Source organism: Ranitomeya imitator, chromosome 2, assembly GCF_032444005.1.
Source record: "Ranitomeya imitator isolate aRanImi1 chromosome 2, aRanImi1.pri, whole genome shotgun sequence".
Lineage (NCBI taxonomy): Eukaryota > Metazoa > Chordata > Amphibia > Anura > Dendrobatidae > Ranitomeya > Ranitomeya imitator.
Genome location: NC_091283.1, coordinates 344,380,157 through 344,405,599, shown reverse-complemented (window position 1 = coordinate 344,405,599; position 25,443 = coordinate 344,380,157). Strand labels below are relative to the sequence as shown.

At 43.7% G+C, this 25,443-nt stretch overlaps 1 protein-coding gene across 4 annotated transcripts in view; it reads left to right on the top strand.

Moving 5' to 3' along the window:
- LOC138663705 (oocyte zinc finger protein XlCOF22-like) overlaps positions 1-25,443 on the top strand; it is a 469,510-nt gene that overhangs the window by 381,693 nt on the left and 62,374 nt on the right. Inside the window, exon 1 of one of the 4 annotated variants that reach the window (XM_069750012.1) lies at positions 18,530-18,593. The exons of 2 other annotated variants lie outside the window; for them this stretch is intronic. The gene's annotated coding sequence lies outside the window, so the exon portion shown is untranslated. Of the gene's footprint in view, positions 1-18,529; positions 18,594-25,443 lie in introns of those variants that run through there. One more of the 4 variants, XM_069750010.1, reaches the window with a different exon arrangement.

Below are 25,443 nucleotides of genomic sequence, written 5' to 3'. Positions count from 1 at the left end.
TTCTGGGATTAGTTGGCTTTAGGGTTAACTGGCCTCACTCTGGGATTCTGCGAAGCTTTTTATAGCCTCATTGTGGAGCCATCCTCTGTCGCTTATACTCTGACCCTTGGCCGAGTGTGTGTGACCCTGTTGTGCCTATGTTTTGTGCCTGTGCTACTTTATGCTTGTCTGGTTCTGACCTGGTTCTGTCCCCATTTAGAGTTCTGTCTGTCCCTTTTGTACTGCGCTGCTATCTCTGTGCATGACTACTTGCTTACGTTCTGACTACTCTCCGCTCGCCCCTTCTGTACAGCACCGCCCTCTCTGTGTATGACCCCCGTTTGTACGACTTGAGTTTTCCTTTCCTCTATTTCAGGGTGCCTGTTAAATCCTGCACTTATCTCCAGTAGCAGGACGCTAAGCCCTGCCCCCTGTGGTCACATGATCGTAGGTCCTTCTGTTTTCTGCTACCCTCAGCACGCTGCGCAGGTCTTGTGTGCCTGAGATTTCCCCGTGTCATCTGACCCCGGGCTTTCCTGCAGTGTGGGTGAGTCACCCTGCTCAGCCGTGGCAGCCTGCCGGTGCTGACAGGGTCCTGATACCCATAGAATATAATACAGCACCCCATAGAATGTAATACATCCCCCCATAGAATATAATACAGCCCCCATAAAGTGTAATACAGCCCCCTATAGACAATACAGCCCCCATAGAATATAATACAACTACCCTAGAATGTAATACAGCCCCCCAGAGAATATAATACAGTCCTCATAGAATGTAATACAACCCCCCATAGAATATAATACAGCACCCCATAGAATATAATACAGCACCCCATAGAATGTAAAACAGCCCCCATAGAATGTAATACAGCCCCCCATGGAATATATTACAGTCCCCTTAGACTATAATACAGCCCCCCATAGAATGTAATACAGCCCCCCATAGAATGTAATACAGCCCCCATAGAATATAATACAGTCCCCTTAGACTATAATACAGCCCCCCCCATAGAATGTAATACAGCCCCCCATTGAATATAATGTAGCTGCACCTCCCGCCCCCAAGAATGGCTCCACAGTCCAGTACTCACTCATTGAAAGATTAAAACAAAACTAAAAAAACACACACCCCTCACCTATCTTCGTGCCCCGCTCTACTCTCAGCTCCTGTCTCAGGGATGCAGTCTGCCCGGGACATAGCAGGTAGTGACGTCATCGTGCACCCGTAGTGTCAGAGGCAGAGGGGAATGATGGGAGAGGGAGTGTACGCTGATGCTCTCTCCTCCCATAGAATGTAATACAGCCCCCCCAAAGACTATAATTCAGAACCCCATAGAATGTAATACAGCCTCCCATAGAATATAATACAGCCACCCTAGAATGTAATACAGCCCCCCATAGAATATAATAGTCCCCATAGAATATAATACTGCACCCCATAGAATGTAATACAGCCCCCCATAGAATATAATACAGCCCCCATAGAATGTAATACAGCCCCCCATAGACTATAATACAGTGCCCATAGAATATAATACAGCCCCCCATATAATATAATACAGCCCCCATAGCAGAGGCGTAGCTAGAGCTTTTGCCGCCCGGGGCTGTTCCCGAGTTTGGCGCCCCCCCCCCCCCCGGCTCAATACACACAAAGGTTACCAAAAACGGTTTTCCTGTTTTGTAGAACTTAAACTGGGCCTAATGGTGTCACCCCCACATGCCACACCTGTGACTTAATACCACCACACCATGACCAGGCCACATAGTGACCGAATAATACTACATACAAGGGACAAATACCACAACACCATTTCCAGACCACATATTACCACCACATAGTGACTGAATACTACAATACTGATCAGTAATAAAAAAAAAACCACAATACTATCACCATAAGTGCCAGTATTCACAGGAGATCTGTACTTAGTATGCAGTGTCTGTGTAGAGGTAATACAGAGATCACTGGTGACATTATACACAGGACCTCTATATAGTATACAGTGTATAGTGTCAGTGTATAGGTAACACTGACTCACCAGTGACGTCTCTAGGTGAAGTCCTTCATCTTTCAGCCAGCACAGACCGCCATCATTCCTTCCAGCCAGGACTCGTTTCTGCAGGAAATAACACAGTTATCTCGAGCTCCGCTTGCAGAACACATTACTTAATTTTTCACAACTTCTACATTACATCACATGAAGAAAAAAAGGTGATATAGTGTCACTCTGCACAGTAACAGGACCGCCCCCCCATTTAAAACAGTATACTCAAAAAATAAAATAAATACATCACTGCAGTAATAATATCCCTTAATTAGCCCCTATGGTAATAATATTCCCCACCCTGGCCCCGTTTCTCATTCCTGGCTCCAGCCATATGTTCTCGCATCCTGCCCTCATGAGTATCCATTCTACCCCATATGATCTCCACATCCTGCCCCACCAGCCTCCATCGTATCCGTCCTGCCCCATGATCCAATCCTGCCCCGTGTCTCCAATCATGCCCCGTATCTACATTCTGCCCATGCCTCAAGTCCTGCCCCCAGTGTGTCCAGCATATTACCCCCATGTTGTCCAGCAATCTGCCCCAGTGTGTCCAGCATATTACCCCCATGTTGTCCAGCAATCTGCCCCAGTGTGTCCAGCATATTACCCCCAGTGTGTCCAGCAATCTGCCCCAGTATGTCCAGCACTGCCCCCAGTGTGTCCAGCAATCTGCCCCAGTGTCCAGCCTTTCCCCAGTGTGTCCAGCAGTCTGCCCCAGTGTGTCCAGCATATTACCCCCAGTGTCCAGCATTGCCCCAGTGTGTCCAGCATATTACCCCCAGTGTGTCCAGCAATCTGCCCCAGTGTCCAGCATTGCCCCAGTGTGTCCAGAAGTCTGCCCCAGGGTCTCCAGCATTGCCTCAATGTGTCCAGAAATCTGCCCCAGGGTCTCCAGTATTGCCCCAGTGTGTCCAGCAATCTGCCCCATGGTCTCTTGTATTGCCCCAGTGTGTCCAGCATTCTGCCCCATGGTCTCCAGTATTGCCCCGGTGTATCCAGCAATCTGCCCCATGGTCTCCTGTATTGCCCCAGTGTGTCCAGCATTCTGCCCCATGGTCTCCAGTATTGCCCCGGTGTGTCCAGCAATCTGCCCCATGGTCTCCAGTATTGCCCCAGTATGTCCAGAAGTCTGCCCAGGGTCTCCAGCATTGCCTCAATGTGTCCTGAAATCTGCCCCATGGTCTCCAGTATTCAGTGTGTCCAGCAATCTGCCCCATAGTCTCCTGTATTGCCCCAGTGTGTCCAGCATTCTGCCCCATGGTCTCCAGTATTTCCCCAGTGTGTCCAGCATTCTGCCACATGGTCTCCTGTATTGCCCCAGTGTGTCCAGCATTCTGCCCCATGGTCTCCAGTATTGCCCCAGTGTGTCCAGCAATCTGCCCCATGGTCTCCTGTATTGCCCCAGTGTGTCCAGCATTCTGCCACATGGTCTCCTGTATTGCCCCAGTGTGTCCAGCAATCTGCCCCATGGTCTCCAGTATTGCCCCAGTGTGTCCAGCAATCTGCCCCATAGTCTCCTGTATTGCCCCAGTGTGTCCAGCAATCTGCCCCATGGTCTCATGTATTGCCCCAGTGTGTCCAGCAATCTGCCCCATGGTCTCATGTATTGCCCCAGTGTGTCCAGCAATCTGCCCCATGGTCTCCTGTATTGCCCCAGTGTGTCCAGCAATCTGCCCCATAGTCTCCTGTACTGCCCCAGTGTGTCCAGCATTCTGCCCCATGGTCTCCAGTACTGCCCCAGTGTGTCCAGCAATCTGCCCCATGGTCTCCAGTATTGCCCCAGTGTGTCCAGCATTGCCCCAGCCCCAGACAGAAAGACATAAAGAAAAAAAAAAAAAAGTAAAATCCTCACCTCTCCCGTTCCTAGCGTAGGTCCGGTGCAGTCAGCGTCTCTCCGGCTCTGCGACGCTCAGGACAGAGAGGCAGAGCGGCGCGCACAGTAGTGACGTCTTCGCGCCCTCTGCTCTGAGACGTCGCAGAGTCAGAGGACGCTGCAGCTGCCGGCGCCGCAGGAACCAGGAGAGGTGAGTATAGAGCGGGGGGCGGGGTCCGGTGGTGGGGGGAGCTGGCCCTGGTCGTGGCGGCGGACGGCGCCGCCCGAAGATTTAAAGGGGCGTCTTTTTTTTTTTTTTTTCTTCTGCAGCGCCGGCCGCCCCCTGCATTGTGCCGCCCGGGGCGGACCGCCCCCCCCCGCACCCCCCTTCCTACGCCACTGCCCCATAGAATATAATACAGCCCCCCATAGAATATAATACAGCCCCCCATAGAATGTAATACAGCCTCCCATAGTATGTAATACAGCCCCCATAGAATGTAATACAGCCCCCCATAGACTATAATGCAGCCCCCATAGAATATAATGTAGCCCCTCCATAGAAAACAATGTAGCCCTCCTCATACAGTATAATGCAGCCCCCATAGAATATAATGTAGCCCCTCATAGCGTATGATGCAATTACACCTCATAGAATATAATACATTTCATATATAGAATAAATTTAACACATAGAATATAATGTAGCCCCCATAGAATATAATACAGCCCACCTCTCCATAGAATATAATGTAGCCCCATAAAAGAGTATGATGCAATCCTCCCTCATAGAATATAATGTAGCCTTCCAGAGAATATAATAAGCCCCCATAGAATATAATGTAGCCCCAAGAGAATATAATACAGCCCCACATAGAATATAATGTAGCCCCCAGAAAAAATACAGCCCACTCCCATAGAATGTAATACAGCCCCCCATCGAATATAATGTAGCTGCACCTCCCGCCCCCAAGAATGGCTCCACAGTCCAGTACTCACTCATTGAAAGATTAAAACAAAACTAAAAAAACACACACCCCTCACCTATCTTCGTGCCCCGCTCTACTCTCGGCTCCTGTATCAGGGATGCAGTCTGCCCGGGACATAGCAGGTAGTGACGTCATCGTGCACCCGTAGTGTCAGAGGCAGAGGGGAATGATGGGAGAGGGAGTGTACGCTGATGCTCTCTCCTCCCATAGAATGTAATACAGCCCCCCCAAAGACTATAATTCAGAACCCCATAGAATGTAATACAGCCTCCCATAGAATATAATACAGCCACCCTAGAATGTAATACAGCCCCCCATAGAATATAATAGTCCCCATAGAATATAATACTGCACCCCATAGAATGTAATACAGCCCCCCATAGAATATAATACAGCCCCCATAGAATGTAATACAGCCCCCCATAGACTATAATACAGTGCCCATAGAATATAATACAGCCCCCCATATAATATAATACAGCCCCCATAGAATATAATACAGCCCCCCATAGAATATAATACAGCCCCCCATAGAATGTAATACAGCCTCCCATAGTATGTAATACAGCCCCCATAGAATGTAATACAGCCCCCCATAGACTATAATGCAGCCCCCATAGAATATAATGTAGCCCCTCCATAGAAAACAATGTAGCCCTCCTCATACAGTATAATGCAGCCCCCATAGAATATAATGTAGCCCCTCATAGCGTATGATGCAATTACACCTCATAGAATATAATACATTTCATATATAGAATAAATTTAACACATAGAATATAATGTAGCCCCCATAGAATATAATACAGCCCACCTCTCCATAGAATATAATGTAGCCCCATAAAAGAGTATGATGCAATCCTCCCTCATAGAATATAATGTAGCCTTCCAGAGAATATAATAAGCCCCCATAGAATATAATGTAGCCCCAAGAGAATATAATACAGCCCCACATAGAATATAATGTAGCCCCCAGAAAATATACAGCCCACCTTTCCATAGAATATAATGTAGCCCCATCAGAGTATGATGCAATCCTCCCCTTAGATCATAATACAGCCCCCCATAGAATGTAAAACAGCCCCCCATAGAATGTAATACAGCCCCCCACAGAATGTAATACAGCCCCCCATAGAATATAATACAGCTCCCCATAGAACATAATGTAGCCCCCAGAGAAAATAATACAGCCCACCTCCCATAGAATATAGTGTAGCCCCATCAAAGAGTATGATGCAATCCTCCCCCATAGAACATAATACAGCCCCCATAGAATATAATACAGCCCCCCATAGAATGTAATACAGTCCCCATATAATATAATACAGCCCCCCATAGAATATAATGTAGCCCCATCAATGAGTATGATGCAATCCTCTCTCATATAACATAATACAGCCCCCCATAGAGTGTATTACAGACCCCATAGAATATCATCCAGCCCCCATAGAATATAATATAGCCCCATCAAAGAGTATGATCTAATCCTCCCCATAGAATGTTATACAGCCCCCATAGAATATAATACAGCCCACCTCCCCATAGTATATACTATAGCCCCATCAAAGAGTATGATGCAATCCCTCATAGAACATAATACAGCCTACCATAGAATGTAATACAGCCCCCATAGAATATAATACAGCCCCCCATAGAATATAATACAGCACCCCATAGAATGTAATACAGCCTCCCATAGTATGTAATACAGACCCCATAGAATGTAATACAGCCCCCCATAGACTATAATGCAGCCTCCATAGAATATAATGTAGCCCCTCATAGCGTATGATGCAATTACACCTCATAGAATATAATAAATTTCATATATAGAATAAATTTAACACATAGAATATAATGTAGCCCCCATAGAATATAATACAGCCCACCTCTCCATAGAATATAATGTAGCCCCATAAAAGAGTATGATGCAATCCTCACTCATAGAATATAATGTAGCCCCCCAGAGAATATAATAAGCCCCCCATAGAATATAATGTAGCCCCAAGAGAATATAATACAGCCCCACATAGAATATAATGTAGCCCCCAGAAAATATACAGCCCACCTTTCCATAGAATATAATGTAGCCCATCAGAGTATGATGCAACCTCCCCTTAGATCATAATACAGCCCCCCATAGAATGTAAAACAGCCCCCCCATAGAATGTAATACAGCCCCTCACAGAATGTAATACATCCCCCCATAGAATATAATACAGCTCCCCATAGAACATAATGTAGCCTCCAGAGAAAATAATACAGCCCACCTCCCATAGAATATAGTGTAGCCCCATCAAAGAGTATGATGCAATCCTCCCCCATAGAACATAATACAGCCCCCATAGAATATAATACAGCCCCCATAGAATATAATGCAGCCCCCCATAGAATGTAATACAGTCCCCATATAATATTATACAGCCCACCATAGAATATAATGTAGCCCCATCAATTAGTATGATGCAATCCTCCCTCATAGAACATAATACAGCCCCCCATAGAGTGTAATACAGACCCATAGAATATAATCCAGACCCCATAGAATATAATATAGCCCCATCAAAGAATATGATCTAATCCTCCCCATAGAATGTAATACAGCCCCCCATAGACTATAATACAGTGCCCATAGAATATAATACAGCCCCCCATAGAATGTAATACAGCCCCCATAGAATATAATACAGTCCCCCATAGAATATAATACAGCAACCCATAGAATGTAATACAGCCCCCCACAGAATATAATACAGCACCCCATTGTCATGGTCTGCTGAGTTTCTGGGATTAGTTGGCTTTAGGGTTAACTGGCCTCACTCTGGGATTCTGCGAAGCTTTTTATAGCCTCATTGTGGAGCCATCCTCTGTCGCTTATACTCTGACCCTTGGCCGAGTGTGTGTGACCCTGTTGTGCCTATGTTTTGTGCCTGTGCTACTTTATGCTTGTCTGGTTCTGACCTGGTTCTGTCCCCATTTAGAGTTCTGTCTGTCCCTTTTGTACTGCGCTGCTATCTCTGTGCATGACTACTTGCTTACGTTCTGACTACTCTCCGCTCGCCCCTTCTGTACAGCACCGCCCTCTCCGTGTATGACCGCCGTTTGTATGACTTGAGTTTTCCTTTCCTCTATTTCAGGGTGCCTGTTAAATCCTGCACTTATCTCCAGTAGCAGGACGCTAAGCCCCGCCCCCTGTGGTCACATGATCGTAGGTCCTTCTGTTTTCTGCTACCTTCAGCATGATGCGCAGGTCCCGTCTGCCTGAGATTTCCCCGTGTCATCTGACCCCGAGCTCTCCTGCAGTGTGGGTGAGTCACCCTGCTCAGCCTTGGCAGCCTGCCGGTTCTGACAGGGTCCTGATACCCATAGAATATAATACAGCACCCCATAGAATGTAATATATCCCCCCATAGAATATAATACAGCCCCCATAAAGTGTAATACAGCCCCCTATAGACAATAATACAGCCCCCATAGAATATAATACAGCCCCCCATAGAATGTAATACAGCCCCCATAGAATATAAAACAGAACCCCATAGACTAAAATACAGCCACCCTAGAATGTAATACAGCCACCCAGAGAATATAATACAACCCCCCATAGAATATAATACAGCACCCCATAGAATATAATACAGCACCCCATAGAATGTAAAACAGCCCCCATAGAATGTAATACAGCCCTCCATGGAATATATTACAGTCCCCTTAGACTATAATACAACCCCCCCATAGAATGTAATACAGCCCCCCAGAGAATATAATACAGTCCTCATAGAATGTAATACAGCCCCCCACAGAATATAATACAGCACCCCATTGTCATGGTCTGCTGAGTTTCTGGGATTAGTTGGTTTAGGGTTAACTGGCCTCACTCTGGGATTCTGCGAGGCTTTTTATAGCCTCATTGTGGAGCCATCCTCTGTCGCTTATACTCTGACCCTTGGCCGAGTGTGTGTGACCCTGTTGTGCCTATGTTTTGTGCCTGTGCTACTTTATGCTTGTCTGGTTCTGACCTGGTTCTGTCCCCATTTAGAGCTCTGTCTGTCCCTTTTGTACTGCGCTGCTATCTCTGTGTATGACTACTTGCTTACGTTCTGACTACTCTCCGCTCGCCCCTTCTGTACAGCACCGCCCTCTCCGTGTATGACCGCCGTTTGTATGACTTGAGTTTTCCTTTCCTCTATTTCAGGGTGCCTGTTAAATCCTGCACTTATCTCCAGTAGCAGGACGCTAAGCCCCGCCCCCTGTGGTCACATGATCGTAGGTCCTTCTGTTTTCTGCTACCTTCAGCATGATGCGCAGGTCCCGTCTGCCTGAGATTTCCCCGTGTCATCTGACCCCGAGCTCTCCTGCAGTGTGGGTGAGTCACCCTGCTCAGCCGTGGCAGCCTGCCGGTTCTGACAGGGTCCTGATACCCATAGAATATAATACAGCACCCCATAGAATGTAATATATCCCCCCATAGAATATAATACAGCCCCCATAAAGTGTAATACAGCCCCCTATAGACAATAATACAGCCCCCATAGAATATAATACAGCCCCCCATAGAATGTAATACAGCCCCCATAGAATATAAAACAGAACCCCATAGACTAAAATACAGCCACCCTAGAATGTAATACAGCCACCCAGAGAATATAATACAACCCCCCATAGAATATAATACAGCACCCCATAGAATATAATACAGCACCCCATAGAATGTAAAACAGCCCCCATAGAATGTAATACAGCCCTCCATGGAATATATTACAGTCCCCTTAGACTATAAGACAACCCCCCCATAGAATGTAATACAGCCCCCCATAGAATGTAATACAGCCCCCATAGAATATAATACAGTCCCCTTAGACTATAATACAGCCCCCCCATAGAATGTAATACAGCCCCACATAGAATGTAATACAGCCCCCATAGAATATAATACAGTCCCCTTAGACTATAATACTGTTAAATATTAATTATTTTTATTCTGTACCGAGCACATGGTTTCTTGCTGACACTATCAAAAGCTATTTCTGTGTATGTAGCTCAGAGTATAAATTAACTCCATATACAGAGAACACATGATCTGTGTTGAACATATATAAACGTCTCTTAGGAGGGTGTGGGGGCTTTTGTCACGTGGGACAGTCACCTCCTGCCTGCACATTCATTCTCCATGGACAACAGATGAAGAAGCAACAGCTGATAACGGAAGCCATGATGACCTTCGAACTTCACACAGACAGATGACTTTTACCATTCAGGACCTTGGGAAAGATGAGTAACAAGACAAGCGCTGATATCTACACATGGAAACTCTGTTCGTAACTGTTTAATCTACTTTTATGTTTTTGCTGCAATGGTGGATAATTCAATAAACCACTATACTTTCTTCAGAATATCATGACATTTTTCTTTTAAGAATAACGCACCTGGTTAAGTCTTGATTAAATATTTTTGATAAATAACCATTTTTAACATTGGCCTAGCCAGCCAGTTTTGATTTTTTGTGCTATTTTTGCGTGAATTTCCTTCTTCTTGCACACGGGGGAAGACAGAAGAGTTCCGCTAGATTGTGCAAGTATTCAGGAATTCCACTTCAAAACTTCAAGTCACAAAGATCTCATACAAGAACCTACGAATTACGGAGACTTTAACAGGTGTCAGACGGATTGACAGCAAGCACTGGTAGTACTGAAGATAGACGTGCTGAAAATAGCCATGCTGAAGTCCGGAGCCCAGCGTTGTAAAAGCAAAGGGACTACAAGCTGAGATTTCAAGGTAAGACAAATGGATTTGATTAATTCATATGCTAAATCAAGTCAGATAAAATTTGTAAGTTTGTACAGATCTAGCTTAGAAATATTTTGGGTCTCTTTATTTGCAGAATGCAGAATAGCGAATTTGAAGTTAGATTCTAAGCTAGTATCTAGGAAAAAAGAAAAAGAGCAACTGAAAAATATTTTACATATGGTTTATGTATTTAACGAGTTTGTTACAGAGAAGTTCAAAAAAGACAGTGTAGAAAGAATTTCTAAGGAAACTAATGATGTTCCCAAGATTGACTGTAATGGGAAGAGTGAGGAAGATGTTACACACGTATCTGTGATGACGATGACCACCCAAAGTGACATTGACTTTGTGACTCAGGATGAAAAACAAGATGGAGGAAGTGTAGGAGTCATGACAATTGACCAGGATGATCTACGAGGGACAGATGTACAAGGGCCACTAAAAATAGATGACTCAGAGTCCCCAAAACTCCAAACTAAATCTAGAAAAATCTTGCTAAAATTATGCAAAATCATTCCTGCATATGATGAGAAAATCCCGGTGTGCAGAAATTCAGAGATATTTGAGAGTTTTGCTGATAAGTTTGATTTGACTAATGTGCAGAGAAATCAATTGTTTAAAATTTGGATTCCGGGAAATTTTATCAGGAGATTTTCATTAAAAAGGCAGAATGAGGAGTTCCATGAAGAGATGACTGATGTAGAAAGATTAAGAATTTTGATTTTCTGTGCATTGAAAGAAAATTATCCAGATCTTGATATTCTTCTAAAATTGAAGATTGACCGGGAAGAATGTACCTTTACTTTTATGTCCATTTTTGAAAGGACTTATAAATTGGTCTGTACGAATTTGAATCAACAATCCATGATTAGTGTTGAGCGATACCGTCCGATACTTGAAAGTATCGGTATCGGATAGTATCGGCCGATACCCGAAAAATATCGGATATCGCCGATACCGATATCCGATACCAATACAAGTCAATGGGACATCAAGTATCGGAAGGTATTCTCATGGTTCCCAGGGTCTGAAGGAGAGGAAACTCTCCTTCAGGCCCTGGGATCCATAGGGATGTGTAAAATAAAGAATTAAAATAAAAAATATTGATATGCTCACCTCTCCGGCGGCCCCTGGACATCATGCTGCTAACCGGGAGGCTTCTTTGTTTAAAATGCGCGCCTTTAGGACCTGGGAATGACATCCCGGGTTCTGATTGAACGCGTGCCGCCCATGTGACCGGCACGCGACCAATCAGAAGCCGTGACGTCATTCGCAGGTCCTCAATTCCTAGAATTAGGAGTTTTTGTGAATGAGAATGACGTCACGGCTTCTGATTGGTCGCGTGCCGGTCACATGGGCGGCACGCGACCAATCAGAACCCGGGACGTCATTCCCAGGTCCTAAAGGCGCGCATTTTAAACAAAGAAGCCTCCCGGTTAGCAGCATGATGTCCAGGGGCCGCCGGAGAGGTGAGCATATCAATATTTTTTATTTTAATTCTTTATTTTACACATCCCTATTGATCCGATACCGATACCCGATATCACAAAAGTATCGGATCCCGGTATCGGAATTCCGATACCGCAAGTATCGGCCGATACCCGATACTTGCGGTATCGGAATGCTCAACACTATCCATGATAAATTGTTTTGTAAACAAATTTAAATTCTTAAATCCTGTATCTCGTGTAATTGCTTCACAGAAAAATTCCTTATACGAATGCGCAAAATCCCTAGATTTTTCTAGAAAACACGAGAATCTTGAAAGGAAAACATTTTACTAAGTTTTTGAAACCAGGCAGAATTCAATCTTATCAAAAGCCAAAATCAAAATCTCCAAAACTGACCCAAAATCAAATCTATGAAGTACGAAGAAAATTACATATTTGCTACAAACCCTATGAAACGATTCAGGAATCTATCAAAGAAATTCCTCTGAAAGGGTTAAATGCTGAAGGCTCAGATCTGTCTGTAAAGATGGCGTAAATTGACAGATGGAAGCAGGTGTGCAACAGCATAGTGAGCGAGCTGAACACTCCATTATCACAGCTCTTCAAAGAGTCCATAGGGTTAAAAATGACCTTATTAAATAGAGCTTTCCAACAGATTATCGACAGAGAGTTACATTTTGGGATAGGAATTGCCTAAAAATGTAATTATATTATATGATGAGTTATACAATGTATTATTTATTAATGTAATTATTCTATTTCAATATAATTCTGCAGTTACATATATTAATATAATATACAGTAAATACTGTAGCATATTTGTATAAGTAGAGATTATATTAACTGCATTTTTATATATATAGTGAAATAATTAAAATTTACTCCAGTAAAAATATTTAGAATTATAATTAAATACATTTATTAAATATATACATATGTATAAGATATTTAAATTACTTTGTGTTTAAATAAATATGAAATTAACCTTTATCTTTCATTTTCCCTTAGAATTTTACTTTCAAAGCAAGGATTGAACAAAAAATACCTGTTTCATGAATTTATATCCTATTCACACAGGAAGTTATATTAACTGCATGATTTTTATATATTCAAAACTTAAAAATAATTAATTTTTCTGTAACATTATGTTTTTTTTTCCACTGCATGGTGCATGACGTCACCGCTGTGAGTTAAGGGATATCATATAGCCTTGTTTTTTAGTTTTAGGAATTTTCCTCAGGCTTTGCATTCAACCGGATTCAGTTACAGGCTTGTACCGATTTTAGCTGTGAAACATTCAACTCGGGTTTCTTGTAAATGGGTCCAGTCCTTTCTATAGGTTAAAACATACTGTTAGATAATATTTGGGGAATATTCAAAGGAATATTAGAATACTAAATTTAATAGATTACAATGCGCATTGATTGATAATTAGGATACAATATTTTGGGTTAATATATGTGTATTCTTTGTATGTGAAATATACATTGTGAACGTCTATGTGAGTCACATGTGACAGGTGAGAGAGCATATGAGCAGCTGCTGAGTGAATTTGACATGAGAGGTGATGTAAGAGCGACCAGAGCGTGGTATGTGGAATGTGGAATGTGTATGCACAGTTTGACAGAGGCCTCATGATTTATGGTATGTTTGAAAGAAAAGAAAAAAAAAAACACCTTGTGTTAATGAGAAAATAAGATTCAGTTAAATTATTAGAATAGTAAGATATATTTAATTATTTACTCAACATATATTTATATATTTCTTTAGTAATTATTATTTCTATTTCTTTAGTGATTATTATTTAATAAGTGCAAGCACACATCAATATGGTTTATGAAGAAACTACATTTTGATTAATTTTTCCAAATTATAATTTTATGATATTCAGTGGTTTTTTTTTATGGTTACATAGAGGAGTACACATCTTCAAACAAATATAAGTCATAAAGCTGATATGACAGTTATAAAAATAATTATTTTTCACTAGGGTTTTTACAAATTAATTTTTTCATGAAATAATATTTTTTGGTATTAAGGGGGAAATGTGTTTTTGATCCTGATCACATCATCACATTTCATCAATACCTCTTTTTCTCACATTTTAATAAATAAGAAACATTAATAAGGTATTATTGGGTATAATAACAATAAATATTATAAATATCATTTTTTTCCTCTAATAAAGGGTATTATATGCAAAGTTGCATAATTTCAATATTTTGGTAATCCAAGGTTATGACAACATTTAGATGATGAAAATATTAAGGGAAGGTGTTACTGAGACATAACCTCAGCATTTGTCATCAACATATAAAGGCCTTATTCTTATTTTTATTTTTTATTCTCATTTTTATTTTTCATTTTTTCATCAACAAATGAAGGCCTTATTTTAATTTTTAATTTTTTCTTCATTTTTATTTTTCATTTTTATTTTTTATCTCAAGAAAAAAAAATCAATATTTAATAAAGTAATGTCTACAAGCATATTGCTTTATCAAATATAGTGATCATATGGTTTCATTATATAAGAAATGTTTCAATTCTGAGTTAAATACAACAATTCTTTCACTCATTCATTCATTCATTCATATATATTCTTATTTTGGTTCATGGCTATACATACTTACATATTATTGGTCTACTGAACATAAATTAATAAAGTTTTAATAATAAATATCAGCACTTGTTACATAAAAGACACACTGACATCTATGGGTTCAAAAAGAAATTACACCTACGACATAAAAATGTCCAATCACATGAAGAATATGGGTAATAATATATCATTTATTATTATTTATTATTATTTTATTTTTCTAAATATAAATTCCATATTGAGCATTTAATAATTATATGGATATTACTGATTGCTATGGTACGCTGTGATATTATAGGTTAGGAAAATTACCAGATTTGGTATAGAATAGGGAATGAAGACTTCAATCAAGATACTGACGTTACGTTAATAAAGATTTTCATATTTCTAAATTCAATTGATTCTTAAAAGTTGCAAGAAGAAAAGCCGTTATCCAGAAGTTCCACAAGGTAACAATGCTCTGATTTCTGAGTAATAATAGACTGTGTCAAATACAATTCATGTCACCACTCACGACTGCAGCATCCATCACTGACAAATATGAGTACAGTATCAAAGATGAACTGTGTTATTACGTTCCAGTGGTTTCCTATCACCTATAAGACTTCCATGAAAGCTGGTGAACACTCAGGTAATTGTCAGGACGCTACAACAACCCTGACGTGTGTCCTGTGCACTAAGGACTGGTTATGGTGCTGTATTTGGCAAGGAAGAGTCAATGTAACCCTTGCTGTGCTGACCAAGGACGTCACACCTGTCCCAAGACCAGTGCGGATGATATGAGGATTCCAGATGATTTCCAAGGCGAGCCAATGTAAGTCCAGGTTTCTAAAGGTGACACTGCACAGATATTAAAGCTACATTCATCTATGAACTTTGTTTTCTTATCAACATTTGAATTTATGGACTTTGATTGACACATGACACACAGTCTCTACATATCTACATCCTATCATCTATTGCAAAAGACTTATATTAAAGATTGTTTTAAAAGAAGATGATATCAATATGAAGACCAGATGACATCAGATGACATCAGACCTGAGATGCTTCAAGTAGATATAGGGAAGTATAAATATATATTTTATATGAATATTAGTCACGGCTTACCATAACATGAATTTGCATATCATTATATTATTGAGAACATATAGCAATATTATTATTGATAATATTTATTACATCATTTTGTCAAAGAAGAAAGTAGATTTTATTATTATTTTAATTTGAGGGTTCCAATCAATGTCTGTCACCCTCAAAAGGGGGAATTGTTAAATATTAATTATTTTTATTCTGTACCGAGCACATGGTTTCTTGCTGACACTATCAAAAGCTATTTCTGTGTATGTAGCTCAGAGTATAAGTTAACTCCATATACAGGGAACACGTGATCTGTGTTGGACATATATAAACGTCTCTTAGGAGGGTGTGGGGGCTTTTTGTCACGTGGGACGGTCACCTCCTGCCTGCACATTCATTCTCCATGGACAACAGATGAAGAAGCAACAGCTGATAACGGAAGCCATGATGACCTTCGAACTTCACACAGACAGATGACTTTTACCATTCAGGACCTTGGGAAAGATGAGTAACAAGACAAGCGCTGATATCTACACATGGAAACTCTGTTCGTAACTGTTTAATCTACTTTTATGTTTTTGCTGCAATGGTGGATAATTCAATAAACCACTATACTTTCTTCAGAATATCATGACATTTTTCTTTTAAGAATAACGCACCTGGTTAAGTCTTGATTAGATATTTTTGCGCAACAACGATTTTTAACAAATACAGCCCCCCATAGAATGTAATACAGCCCCCCATAGAATATAATACAGTCCCCATAGAATATAATACAGTCCCCTTAGACTATAATACAGCCCCCCATCGAATGTAATGTAGCTGCACCTCCCGCCCCCAAGAATGGCTCCACAGTCCAGTACTCACTCATCGATAGATTAAAACAAAACTAAAAAACCACACACTCCTCACCTCTCTTCGTGCCCCTCTCTGCTCCTGTCTCAGGGATGCAGTCTGCCCGGGACACAGCAGGTAGTGACGTCATCGTGCACCCGTAGTGTCAGAGGCAGAGGGGAATGATGAGAGAGGGAGTGTCCGCTGATGCTCTCTCCTCCATCATTGCATTGATCTGTACAGGCGTCATAGATGCCGGTGTAAAGATACCTTCACACTGAGCAACTTTAGAACGATAGGGATCCGTGACGTTGCAGCGTCCTGGCTAGCGATATCGTTGTGTTTGACACGCAGCAGCGATCAGGATCCTGCTGTGCCATCGTTGGTCGGAGCTAGAAGGCCAGAACTTTATTTCGTCGCTGGATCAGCGGCTGACATCGCTGAATCGGCGAGTGTGACGCCGATCCAGCGATGTGTTCACTTGTAACCAGGGTAAACATCGGGTTACTAAGCGCAGGGCCGACCGGCCGTAAAGCAGAGCACAGCGGTGACGTCACTGCTCTGCTTTACGGCCGGCGCTTACACAGTGCAAGGAAGCTGACGCCGGGGGACGCGACAGACACCGGAATGTAAGTATGTAGTGTTTGTTTTTTTTACATTTACAATGGTAACCAGGGTAAACATCGGGTTACTAAGCGCAGGGCCGCGCTTAGTAACCCGATGTTTACCCTGGTTACCTGGGGACTTCGGCATCGTTGGTTGCTGGAGAGCTGTCTGTGTGAAGGCTCTCCAGCGACCACACAACGACTAAACAGCGACACTGCAGCGATCGGCATCGTTGTCTATATCGCTGCAGCGTCGCTTAATGTGACGGTACCTTTATGGAATGCGTCGGCGCTGGCAGGGGGAGTTGGCACAGGAGGGGATGAGTTGGCGACTGGCTGGGGGGCCCCTGGGGGAGTGGGGGTCCTAGGCAGCTGCCTACTGTAATGCCGGCCCTGCATACACCCCACACACACATGGCTCTGCTCCATACACCCTCTACACATGTGGTTCCGCTTCGTACACCCCGCACACATGTGGCTCTACTCCATACACCTTGAACACACGCGGCTCTGCTCCGTACACCTCGTACACACACGGCTCCGCTCCATACACCTAGTACACACGTGGCTCTGCTCCGTACACACAGCTCTGCTCCGTACACCTCGTACACATACGGCTCTGCTCCGTACACCTTGTACACACTCGGCTCCGCTCCGTACACCTCGTACACATGCGGCTCTGCTCCGTACACCTCGTACACACACGGCTCTGCTCCGTACACACACGGCTCCGCTCCGTACATCTCGTACACACATGGCTCCGCTCTGTACACCTCGTACACACACGGCTCCGCTCCGTACACCTCGTACACACACGGCTCTGCTCCGTACACCTCGTACACACATGGCTCCGCTCTGTACACCTCGTACACACACGGCTCTGCTCCGTACACCTCGTACACACACGGCTCCGCTCTGTACACCTCGTACACACACGGCTCTGCTCCGTACACCTCGTACACACACGGCTCTGCTCCGTACACCTCGTACACACTACACCTCGTACACACACGGCTCTGCTCCGCACACCTTGTACACACACGGCTCTGCTCCGTACACCTCGTACACACACGGCTCTGCTCCGTACACCTCGTACACACACGGCTCTGCTCTGTACACCTCGTACACACACGGCTCTGCTCCGTACACCTCGTACACACGCGGCTCTGCTCCGTACACCCAGTACACACACGGCTCTGCTACATCCACACTGTAAACCCCTCCTGACCCCACACATAAACTTCCCCTCATCCAGCACCATGACAACCAGCACAGCACAGCAGAGTCCTGCATACACTGAGGCCCCTGATCATGTGACCCCTGACTCCTCCCCTCCTGTGACCTCATCACAGGTCCTGTGCACAGAGCAGCCATATATCTGGTGTGCGGCTCTGCAGGTTGAGGTAGGTGCTGGAGATTCCCCATTACTGGGTGTGGGGGACATTAACCCCTTCAGTACGGAGGCTCTTTCGGTGTTTTTGTTGCCCCTTTATAAGAATCATAACGTTTCTGTTCTGTTTCCTGTAATAGATACATACGACCCAACTATGGGAGACAGGAAGTGGGGTGATGGATTGTTCTCATAGTACAGGGCCCCATTCTGGCCCCACACAGTATAATGTTCCCACTTGCAGGGCCGGCTCCAGGTTATCGTGGCCCCTGGAGAGTCTCAGTAGCCTCCATAACACTCACCACAATTCATGATGCACAGACACGGCAGAGAAATATAGGTACAGTACAATGCCAAAGATTTCACTTCTTACACTACATGAGTGATATCTATTGTTAATTCTAGAATAGGTCAGAAAATGGACGGTATAGTCCTCCATACAGTATCATGGGCACCTTGGACCACTGGGCAACAGTCCGGTTCTTTTTCTCCTTGGCCCATGTAAGACTTCTGGTATTATCTGTAGGCCATGAGTGGCTGACACAAGGTATGCGACACTTGTAGCCCATGTCCTGGATATGTCTGTGTGTGGTGGCTCTTGAAGCAATGACTCCAGCCGCAGTCCACTCCTTGTGAATCTCCCCCACATTTTTCAATGGCTTTTCTTAACAATCCTTTCAAGGCTGCAGCAATCCCGGTTGCTTGTGCTCCTTTTTCTACCACAATTTTTCTTTTCACTCCATTTTCCATTAATATGCTTGGATACAGCATGCCGGGTCTGGGTGAAAATGTGTGTAAATGGGTAAAGGAAAGATCTATATCTTGGTACCGTGTTAGCCAGTGGATAGGGACCAGAGTAGTCTCGAAAGCTTGCATTTTGTTACCATCGTTTCAGTTAGCTATTAAAAGGTGTCAACCACTGAGGACTCTCAATTCTAAATATTTTTGTAAGTGGGTTAGTAACTGGCTTAGTGATAGAAAGCAGAGGGTGGTTATAAATGGTATAGTCTCTAACTGGGTCGCTGTGACCAGTGGGGTACCGCAGGGGTCAGTATTGGGATCTGTTCTCTTCAACATATTCATTAATGATCTGGTAGAAGGTTTACACAGTAAAATATCGATATTTGCAGATGATACAAAACTATGTAAAGCAGTTAATACAAGAGAAGATAGTATTTTGCTACAGATGGATCTGGATAAGTTGGAAACTTGGGCTGAAAGGTGGCAGATGAGGTTTAACAATGATAAATGTAAGGTTATACACATGGGAAGAAGGAATCAATATCACCATTACACACTGAACGGGAAACCACTGGGTAAATCTGACATGGAGAAGGACTTGGGGATCCTAGTTAATGATAAACTTACCTGGAGCAGCCAGTGCCAGGCAGCAGCTGCCAAGGCAAACAGGATCATGGGGTGCATTAAAAGAGGTCTGGATACACATGATGAGAGCATTATACTGCCTCTGTACAAATCCCTAGTTAGACCGCACATGGAGTACTGTGTCCAGTTTTGGGCACCGGTGCTCAGGAAGGATATAATGCAACTAGAGGGAGTACAAAGGAGGGCAACACAATTAATAAAGGGGATGGGAGAACTACAATACCCAGAGAGGTTAGGAAAATTAGGATTATTTAGTCTAGAAAAAAGACGACTGAGCGGCGATCTAATAACCATGTATAAGTATATAAGGGGACAATACAAATATCTCTCAGTGGATCTGTTTATACCAAGGAAGGTGATGGTCAAAAGGGGACATTCTCTGTCATGATTCCAATGGCAGGGAATCACAAAAGGACAAGCACCAACGAGCTCTAGGGTGATGGAACCTGAGCTGACCGCGACCCTAAACCTGAACACACAAATAACAATAGCCGGGGAACGTGCCTACGTTGGTCCTAGACGTCTCGCACCAGCCGAAGATCTAACTTCCCCTATTAGAAGAAACACAGACCTCTCTTGCCTCCAGAGAAATACCCCACAGAAATAGCAGCCCCCCACATATAATGACAAGGAAATGAGAGGAAGGCACATACACAGTATGAAAACAGATTCAGCAAAATGAGGCCCGCTAAAACTAGATAGCAGAGGATACAAAAGTAAACTGCGCGGTCAGCAAAAAACCCTTCAAAAAACCATCCTGTAATTACTTGAACTCATGTTCCAACTCATGGAACATGAGGAGCAATTACAGCCCACTAGAGCAACCAGCAGCAAAGAAACAATTATATGCAAGCTGGACAAGACAAAAATAAAGCAAAACGTGGAACAAGAAAATATAAAACTTAGCTTGTCCTGAAGATTACTGAAGCCAGAAGCTGAGGTAACAAAACACTCTGATAACCTTGATAGCCGGCGGGGAAATGACAAGAAAGCCCGGTTAAATAGGAAACTCCCAAATGCTAATAGAACAGGTGGACACCAGAGACAGCAGAACACAAATCACCCAGTACCATCAGTAACCACCAGAGGGAGCCCAAAAACAGAACTCACAACAGTACCCCCCCCTTGAGGAGGGGTCACCGAACCCTCACGAGAACCACCAGGGCGACCAGGATGAGCCCTATGAAAAGCGCGGACCAAATCATCAGCATGAACATCAGAGGCAACCACCCAAGAATTATCCTCCTGACCATAACCCTTCCACTTGACCAAATATTGGAGTTTCCGTCTGGAAACACGAGAATCCAAGATCTTCTCCACAACATACTCCAATTCTCCCTCCACCAGCACCGGAGCAGGAGGCTCAAGCGAAGGAACAACAGGTACCTCATACCTCCGCAACAACGACCGATGGAACACATTATGAATAGCAAACGATGCCGGGAGATCCAAATGAAACGACACAGGGTTAAGAATTTCCAAGATCCTATAAGGACCGATGAACCGAGGCTTGAACTTAGTAGAAGAGACCTTCATAGGAACAAAACGAGAAGACAACCACACCAAGTCCCCAACACGAAGTCGAGGACCCACGCGGCGACGGCGATTAGCAAACTGCTGAGCCTTCTCCTGGGACAACTTCAAATTGTCCACCACATGACTCCAAATCCGATGCAACCCATCCACCACCATGTCCACTCCAGGACAATCAGAAGGCTCCACCTGACCAGAGGAAAAACGAGGATGAAACCCCGAATTACAAAAGAAAGGAGAAACCAAGGTAGCAGAACTAGCCCGATTATTAAGGGCAAACTCGGCCAGCGGCAAAAAGGTAACCCAGTCATCCTGATCAGCAGAAACAAAACACCTCAAATAAGTTTCCAAGGTCTGATTAGTTCGCTCCGTCTGGCCATTCGTCTGAGGGTGGAATGCAGACGAAAAGGACAAATCAATGCCCATCTTAGCACAGAACGTCCGCCAAAATCTAGACACAAACTGGGATCCCCTGTCAGAAACGATGTTCTCCGGAATCCCATGCAAACGAACCACGTTCTGGAAAAACAGAGGGACCAACTCAGAGGAGGAAGGCAACTCAGGCAAGGGTACAAGATGAACCATTTTAGAAAAGCGGTCACACACAACCCAGATGACGGACATTTTTTGAGAGACAGGGAGATCCGAAATAAAGCCCATGGAAATGTGCGTCCAAGGCCTCTTCGGGATAGGCAAAGGTGACAACAATCCACTGGCTCGAGAACAGCAAGGCTTAGCCTGAGCACAAACCTCACAAGACTGCACAAAAGAACGCACATACCTCGACAAGGAAGGCCACCAAAAAGACCTGGCCACCAAGTCTCTAGTACCAAATATTCCAGGATGACCTGCCAACGCAGAAGAATGGACCTCGGAGATGACTCTACTGGTCCAATTATCTGGAACAAACAGTCTCTCAGGCGGACAACGATCAGGTTTACCCACCTGAAACTCCTGCAAAGCACGTCGCAAGTCTGGGAAGACGGCCGACAAAATCACCCCATCCCTAAGGATACCAGTGGGCTCAGAATTTCCAGGGGAGTCAGGCACAAAACTCCTAGAAAGAGCATCCGCCTTCACATTCTTTGAACCTGGCAGGTATGAAACCACAAAATTGAAACGAGAGAAAAACAGTGACCAACGAGCCTGTCTAGGATTCAGACGCCTGGCAGACTCAAGGTAAATCAGATTTTTGTGATCACTCAAGACCACCACACGATGTCTAGCACCCTCCAGCCAATGACGCCACTCCTCAAATGCCCACTTCATGGCCAAAAGTTCCCGATTACCCACATCATAATTCCGCTCAGCGGGCGAAAACTTCCTAGAAAAGAACGCACATGGCTTCATCACCGAGCAATCGGAGCCTCTCTGCGACAAAACCGCCCCCGCTCCAATCTCGGAAGCATCAACCTCAACCTGGAAAGGAAGCGAAACATCAGGCTGACGCAACACAGGAGCAGAAGAAAACCGGCGTTTAAGTTCCTGAAAGGCCTCCACAGCTGCAGGAGACCAATCAGCAACATCAGCACCCTTCTTAGTCAAATCCGTCAAAGGCTTAACAACACTAGAAAAATTAGTTATAAAACGACGATAGAAATTAGCAAAGCCCAGGAACTTCTGCAGACTCTTAAGAGATGCAGGCTGCGTCCAGTCACAAATAGCCCGAACCTTGACGGGATCCATCTCAATAGTAGAAGGGGAAAAAATATACCCCAAGAAAGAAATCTTCTGGACTCCAAAGAGACACTTTGAGCCCTTTACAAACAAGGAATTAGCCCGCAGGACCTGAAACACCTTCCTGACCTGCTGAACATGAGACTCCCAGTCATCAGAAAAAACCAAAATATCATCCAAATACACAATCATAAATTTATCCAGATATTCACGGAAAATATCGTGCATAAAGGACTGAAAGACTGAAGGAGCATTAGAAAGTCCGAAAGGCATTACCAAATACTCAAAATGGCCCTCAGGCTTATTAAATGCGGTTTTCCACTCATCACCTTGCTTTATTCGTATAAGATTATACGCACCCCGAAGATCAATCTTAGTGAACCATTTAGCCCCCTTAATGCGAGCAACAAATCAGTCAACAAAGGCAAAGGATACTGATATTTTACGGTAATCTTATTCAAAAGACGATAATCTATACAAGGCCTCAAGGACCCATCTTTTTTGGCCACGAAAAAAAAACCTGCTCCCAAAGGGGACGAAGATGGACGGATATGTCCCTTTTCCAAGGACTCCTTAACATAATCCCGCATAGCAGTATGCTCTGGCACTGACAGATTGAACAAACGACCTTTAGGAAATTTACTACCAGGAATTAAATCTATAGCACAATCGCAATTCCTGTGAGGAGGAAGCGAACTGAGCTTAGGCTCCTCAAAAACATCCCGATAATCAGACAAAAATACAGGAACCTCAGAAGGAGTAGATGAAGCGATAGAAATCGGAGGTGCATCATCATGAACCCCCTGACATCCCCAGCTTAACACAGACATTGTTTTCCAGTCAAGGACTGGATTATGAGTTTGTAACCATGGCAGACCAAGTACTAGAACATCATGTAAATTATACAATACCAGGAAGCGAATCACCTCCTGATGAACGGGAGTCATACGCATGGTCACTTGTGTCCAGTACTGAGGTTTATTCATAGCCAAAGGTGTAGAGTCAATTCCCTTCAAAGGAATAGGGACTTCCAGAGGCTCAAGACTAAACCCACATCGCTTGGCAAATGACCAATCCATAAGACTCAGGGCAGCGCCTGAATCTACATAGGCATCGACGGAAATGGATGATAATGAGCAAATCAGAGTCACAGACAGAATTAACTTAGACTGTAATGTACTAATGGCAACAGACTTATCAACCTTTTTTGTGCGTTTAGAGCATGCTGATATAACATGAGCTGAATCACCACAATAAAAGCACAACCCATTTTTCCGCCTATAGTTTTGCCGTTCACTTCTAGACTGAACTCTATCACATTGCATTGTCTCAAGTGCCTGTTCAGAAGACACCGCCAAATGGTGCACAGGTTTGCGCTCCCGTAAACGCCGATCAATCTGAATAGCCATAGTCATAGACTCATTCAGACCCGTAGGCGCAGGGAACCCCACCATAACATCTTTAATGGCCTCAGAAAGGCCATCTCTGAACTTTGCAGCCAGGGCGCACTCATTCCACTGAGTAAGCACTGACCATTTCCGAAATTTTTGACAATATATTTCTGCTTCATCTTGCCCCTGAGAGAGAGCTAATAAAGCTTTTTCAGCCTGAATCTCCTGGTTAGGTTCCTCATAGAGCAAACCCAATGCCAGAAAAAACGCATCCACATTAAGCAACGCAGGATCCCCTGGTGCCAATGCAAATGCCCAATTTTGAGGGTCACCCCGCAGGAAAGATATAATAATCTTAACCTGCTGAGCAGGGTCTCCAGAAGAGCGAGATTTCAAAGAAAGGAACAGCTTGCAATTGTTCCTAAAATTCAGAAAACTAGATCTATCTCCAGCAAAGAACTCTGGAATAGGAATTCTAGGTTCAGACATAGGAGCATGTACAACAAAATCTTGTATATTTTGAACCTTAGCAGCAAGATTATTCAAGCTGGAAGCTAAACTCTGGACGTCCATGATAAACAGCTAAGGTCAGAACCATTCAAGGATTAAGAGGAGGAAAAAAAAAAAAAAATCAGCCAGGCTGCAATTAAGGCTAGGCAGCAACCTCAGAGGAGAGAAAAAAAAAAAAAAAAACTTCCTCAGACTACTTTTCCTCCTACTTCAGCCCAAACATTTTGGGCCGGCTATACTGTCATGATTCCAATGGCAGGGAATCACAAAAGGACAAGCACCAACGAGCTCTAGGGTGATGGAACCTGAGCTGACCGCGACCCTAAACCTGAACACACAAATAACAATAGCCGGGGAACGTGCCTA